Here is a 5,247-nt window from a genome sequence, read left to right as displayed (position 1 = left end):
CTGTGCAGGGACAGGACAAATAGGCCACCAGAGAGGGCAGGGTCATGGAATGGAAACCACCTGGCCTGGAAGTCAGCTCTCTTGAGTGCCGCCACCCTGCTTTCCCTCCCCAAGTTTAAATCAGGCTTCTAAGTCTGTCGGCCATTAGGGCAGGACTGCCCCTTAGAGCCATGGGACCCCTTGGGGTCCTGCAGGCTTCACCAAGCAGCACGCAGGTAACAGGCCCAGATGTCTAAGAGCCCACTGGACATGCTCAGACACAACTGGAGCTCCGCATAGTGCAGAAGCCTGCCCTCTGCTGGCAGGATCTGCTGCCTGCTCAGTACCCACGGCATGGAACCCAGGACCCAGAGACCTGAAACGCGACGATGAAAGGCCAAGCAGTGTGGCGAAATCCATTTATTCCAAAATAAAAAGTAAAAAAACAGGAGTCAAATTACCTGGGCATAACCCCCATCCTTGTCTCCATCTGTCCTATACCATCAATACATAAGTTTCCTCCCACCCCCAAATATTTAATAGAAACTGCTCCCCATTTGCCAGCCCCGACCTCCGTTATTATACAGGGGGCTGCCTACTTGCAGAATATATAAAATGGTACATAGATATCATATGTAAACTGAGGGAGGGAGCCCACCCCACCACCAGCTTATGCCCGTACCAGACCTCGGTGAGCCCCAACCTTCCCCAGGCCTGTAAGAGTGCTGCCCAGTCATCTAACTGGACGAGGGGGGCACTTAAGCCCCAAAGTGCATCTGGGTAGAGGATGCATGAGCCCCTCTGAAGGAAAGACTGCTTGGTGGGGGTGAAGAGGAGCCTCCTAAATAAACTACCTTTTCTATGCCTCTGGTCCTTTGGTTTTCTGAGACTATTAACAGCCCAGAGATCAAGGCGGCCCCAGCCAAGGTGCCAAGGGATCGATACCTGTGTGTCTCCTCGAGTTGGGCAGGGAGTTCATCATATACCCTTCTCAGGGCTCCGATCTTGCTAGTGCAGGGATAAAAGGGTAACTGGGAAGGAGTGACAGGGATGGGGTGGGGACGGTCCAGGCTTGATCTGCTAGTATTAGGCTACTAGACCACCATGATCTTCACCTCGTGGTCATCAGCCCGGTAGAAGAAAGGGGTGCAGGGGTTGCTGCCCAAGCCTGGGTGCTCCTGGGGGTTCTGGATCTCTCGTAGCAGCTGCATGATCTGTGCGGTGGGGTTCTCAGGGGTAGCCAAGCCCTGATTGGCCTTTCCCTGAATAGGCTCCCCACTGTCAGCGAGGCTCACCCCGGGAAGATCTTTGGAGACAGGGAGGCAGGGCTCAGAGTGCTGTGCGAGCCGAGCTCTTGACTGCCTGCCTGTCCCGAGGGCTCTACTCACCACCCTGGCTGTCAGCAGCACCAGTCTCCTGGGCGGCTGGGGGCGCTGGAGTGGGCTTCCCAGCAGGGTTCTGGGCAGCCGCCAGGAACTTGCCATACCACTCATTACGCTCATCCATGACGCGTAACACCAGCTCCTGCATTTCCAAGAGCTTCACCTAAAGGGAGAGGCGCTCAGCACCCACACCCCCGCTCCTACCCCTGCCTGCACAGATGGTCAGGGCCTCTATCTGTATTTCCTCCTTGTCCTGGGCCAGCCGGCTAATGTACTCCTTGCAGTGCTGCTGCTTCAGCATGGCTCTTGGACTCTGGTAAAGCGCGATATACTCTCCTGCGAGGGGGCAGGCAGGTGGACAGGGCTCAGCTGCCGGGCTCCCCATCCACTATACAATGTCCCTGCTCTGGCCTTCCCACTCACCAATGGTACCCGTTTCTCCAGAAAGCTGGATGCAGCAATGCTCCAGCTCCTCTACTCGCTCCTTCAGATCCACCTTCTCCTGCATGAGCTCCATAAAGTGGCTCTGCATCCAACAAGCAGGCTCAGGGCTCAGCAGCCGCTGGCCCCACCTGCCCAGCCCTGCCCATGCTGGGGGAGATTCGCTTACCTGCAGTTTGTCCATGGCCACCTGGTGGGTCTCCACAGGCACGCTGTCCGCCCCCCCCCCCCAGTGCTGGGGCCTGGGGCCTCCTCCAGCTCATGCTGGGATGGGGCTGCCAACTCAGCCAGGCGCTGCCAGTATAGCTTTTACTTCTTCAGCTGTCCGCGCAGCTCTTCCTGAGCACTGGCTAAGGCCGAGTTTAAAAATGCCACCTGAGGGCAAGAGGTGAGGGTGCACTTTTGTAGGGGAATGCTCAGGACAAGAGGGCACGGGGGCAGAGAGGATCTCTGCTCCTCAGGACCTCTGTGGGCACACCTGTGGTTCAAAGATTGTGTGGTTGTCTGACCATTGGCTCCCAGGGGAGCTTGGGGATCAAGAGAAGTCAGAGGGAGGAAACCAACAGGTAAGAAGGGTGTCTGGGAGGGACCTCAGAGAGAGGCAGGAAGGTGGGACAGGGAAGGGGCAGGGAGGTCAGCTCACCATGGCCTTTCAGCTATCTAGGTCCTCCGGTATGCTCAGCTTTGACTGCGAGCCTCCTTGTCCTCCTCCTCACTATCTAGTCCATATCCTGTTGGGGGCAGCCAGAGGGTCCTCAGGCAACCCCCCAAAGGAGGTGGAGAGCCCAGGAAGAAGCAGGGCCCAGCTCCTCCCGTCTCACTGTGTGACTCTAGAGCTGGGCTAAAGGTCTCTTCAAACTCAATTCTATGCTGCTGAATGTCCCCCTGCTCCTTGGGCTCTGTCCTCTCCCTCTGGGAAGTCCCAATTACCTTCCCCAGGTGGATGCATCAGGCTCAGCTGGGCCTGTAGCTTCTGGCTCTGCTGGTTGACAGCTTCCAGGTGCCTCTAAGGGGCCAGGAAAGAGAGAAAGAAGAGACATGTGTTGCAGGCCTTCCCACTCGGGGGCCCAGCACTCAAATCCCTCCCCTGGGTCTCCTGCAACTCCTGGCAGATCATGTCAGTCTGTGCCTTGCCCTGAATGTCCTCTTGTTGCAGTTGGTCAATGTGCTGGGTCTGCAGCAGGACCTGCTTGTGCAGCATCTCTTAGAGGCCAGCTGCTGACAAGTGGCCACACGCTGGTGCAGGTGGCTCAGGTAGTGGTCCCGCTGCTGCTGCAGACTCTGGGCCTCCTGGCTCTTCAATTCCACCTGTGGGAAGACCCTGGGAGTGAGGACACGTGGTGGCTTGCTTCCAGATTCTGAGCCCATAGCTTGAGGAGGTTGGGCACAGACACCTGTGTCTGATGTAACCACTGAGGGGCTCGGCCACCTGCCCAGGCCCCTGGCTTCCTCACTCCAGGGACTGAGTGACGGACTCTCTTGCCCAGAGCCCCTTGTCACCCTCACACAGCCTCACACCTCATAACAACCTGCTTTCTATTTTCTATTTTAACTTTAGGCCACAGACTGGTGGAAAAGCCAAGTGTGCCAACCAACATCTATCTGTTAAGTGCACGCTAAATGCCTGACACTATACATGCCTGAATCTCGCTGAAGCCTCAATGCCACTACGAGGGAAATGCTAATCTCCCCTCTTAAGTTAAGGAAACGGAGGCTTAGACATGTAATGTGAACAGTGACCAGTGGGGCTGAGGTTAGCATCCAGGGCTTAAAGCAAGGAGCCGCCCATCCTCCACATCTCTTCTCCTCCCATTGGTCTCAATGCCTCCATGAGGGATGATGGTGCAAGGCTACCTACAACTAAAGGTCAGATAGCAGGGAGCAACAAGTAGTCACAAACTCTGAAAACTCTGGGCTCACCTGTGTCTCTACGCTGGAGCTGCCTCTGTCCTGGCCCTGGCACCCAGCTCATCCCTGCCTAAGTGCCTCTCTCCCCCAGCACCCCCCCAGAGACTGGTGCCTGTCCCAAGCCCTTCTCAGCTGGGGCAAGCTTACCGTCTCCTTCAGCTCCGCCAGCTTCTTGGCCAGCTCCTTCTTGGTGTGCTGCTCTGACTGCAGTGAGCTGGTAATTTCCATATTCTCATGGCTCTGGAGAAAGAGAAGCCATCAGCGACCCCCTAATGCAGCTGGGGACCCCAGAACATGGTATCCCCCTTCCACAGCTCAGGGAAAGGTAGAGACAGGTAGGACAATCCCCCCTGCCCCCATATGCATGGGAGGAGGGCTCTCTGGGTCATAGGGAGCCTGGGTAGGCACCACTTCATTTAGGGCATGCACCACCCCATTTTAAAGGTGGAAAAACAAAGGCCCAGAGGGGTTGTGTCTCGCCTTGTGCCTAAGGACTGGACAAGGAGGAGGTAGGCTGGGCCGGTGCGGCTGCGCACCAGCCTGACAAAGCCGCTCTGCAGCTCGGCCAGGTTCTCTTTGAGCTCACGGTTCTCCTTGAGCTCACGGTTCTCGGCCAGTGCGAGGCTGATGGTGATGCAGTTGCTCTGCATGTTCTCCAGCATTTGCTTATGTTGGTCAGTCTGCTGCCCCCAGCTCTCTACCGCCCACTCCAGCTCCAGCAGCCACTGTTTCTGCTCCCGGTTCACGCAACTCAGACCCTCGTTGTCTTGTACCTGGGCCTGCAGCTGCCCTTCCAGGCTCTCCAGTTCCTTTTGTAGCTGTTCAGCCTCAGCTTGAAGCTGCTGTTCCATCTCTGAGGGCCCTGCTGGAGACTTCTGGTATAGGGGGCAGCTGAGGAAGGAAGCACACCCTAAGGGCCTCTGGCCTCTATAATTACAAAAATCCTCTTCTTTTTTTTTTTTTTTTAGCTGAGCCATCCCGCTACCTGTTGGCAGCTCACGGCTGCTCAGCTCCGGCTGACTCGAGCCACTGTTGCTCAGAGCTCAAACTCTTGAGCGAGCTCTTAACCAACTGAGCCACTCAGCCGGCCCTAAAAATCCTCTTCTTGATCCATGGCTCCTAACTTGGCCTCCTCACCCCAAATCTTGGTTTCCTGACTAATAATTCCTCACACTCACATGATGTTCAGTGTTTCAAGACACTTTCAAATAGAGGCCTTTACATTTTTAGGCTCAAGATGATGCGGTGGTTGACAGTATCCTTTTTTTTTTTAAGATTTTTTTTTATTGGGGAATTGGTGGGATGGGAACAGCGCTGGGGAATTGGGGGAAGGGGAACAGACAAGTTGCTGTCCTTTTGTTCCTCAGTCCAGCTGTGGAGGACGTTGCTTCACTGGCCCAAGTTGGCACCATCATTGCGCTCTTCCCCGGGCGAGATGGATCAGTCGCCGGCTTCTGGACGGCCGCTCACGGCGGCTGCTGGCCGCTCACGCTGGCTGCTGGCTACACACGGTAGCCCATGGCAACCCACTGCAGCA

The 5,247-nt window shown here is 56.2% G+C and overlaps 1 pseudogene; it reads right to left on the bottom strand.

Moving 5' to 3' along the window:
* Nucleotides 1-1,073: 1,073 nt before the first annotated feature.
* The window catches only part of LOC109377921 (golgin subfamily A member 2-like), a 27,070-nt pseudogene continuing 22,896 nt past the window's right edge, over nt 1,074-5,247 (bottom strand).

The sequence above is a fragment of the Hipposideros armiger genome, unplaced genomic scaffold (assembly GCF_001890085.2).
Source record: "Hipposideros armiger isolate ML-2016 unplaced genomic scaffold, ASM189008v1 scaffold_1624, whole genome shotgun sequence".
NCBI lineage: Eukaryota > Metazoa > Chordata > Mammalia > Chiroptera > Hipposideridae > Hipposideros > Hipposideros armiger.
The sequence above is the reverse complement of the archived record's forward strand: the minus strand, read 5'-3'. Positions and strand labels throughout refer to the sequence as shown.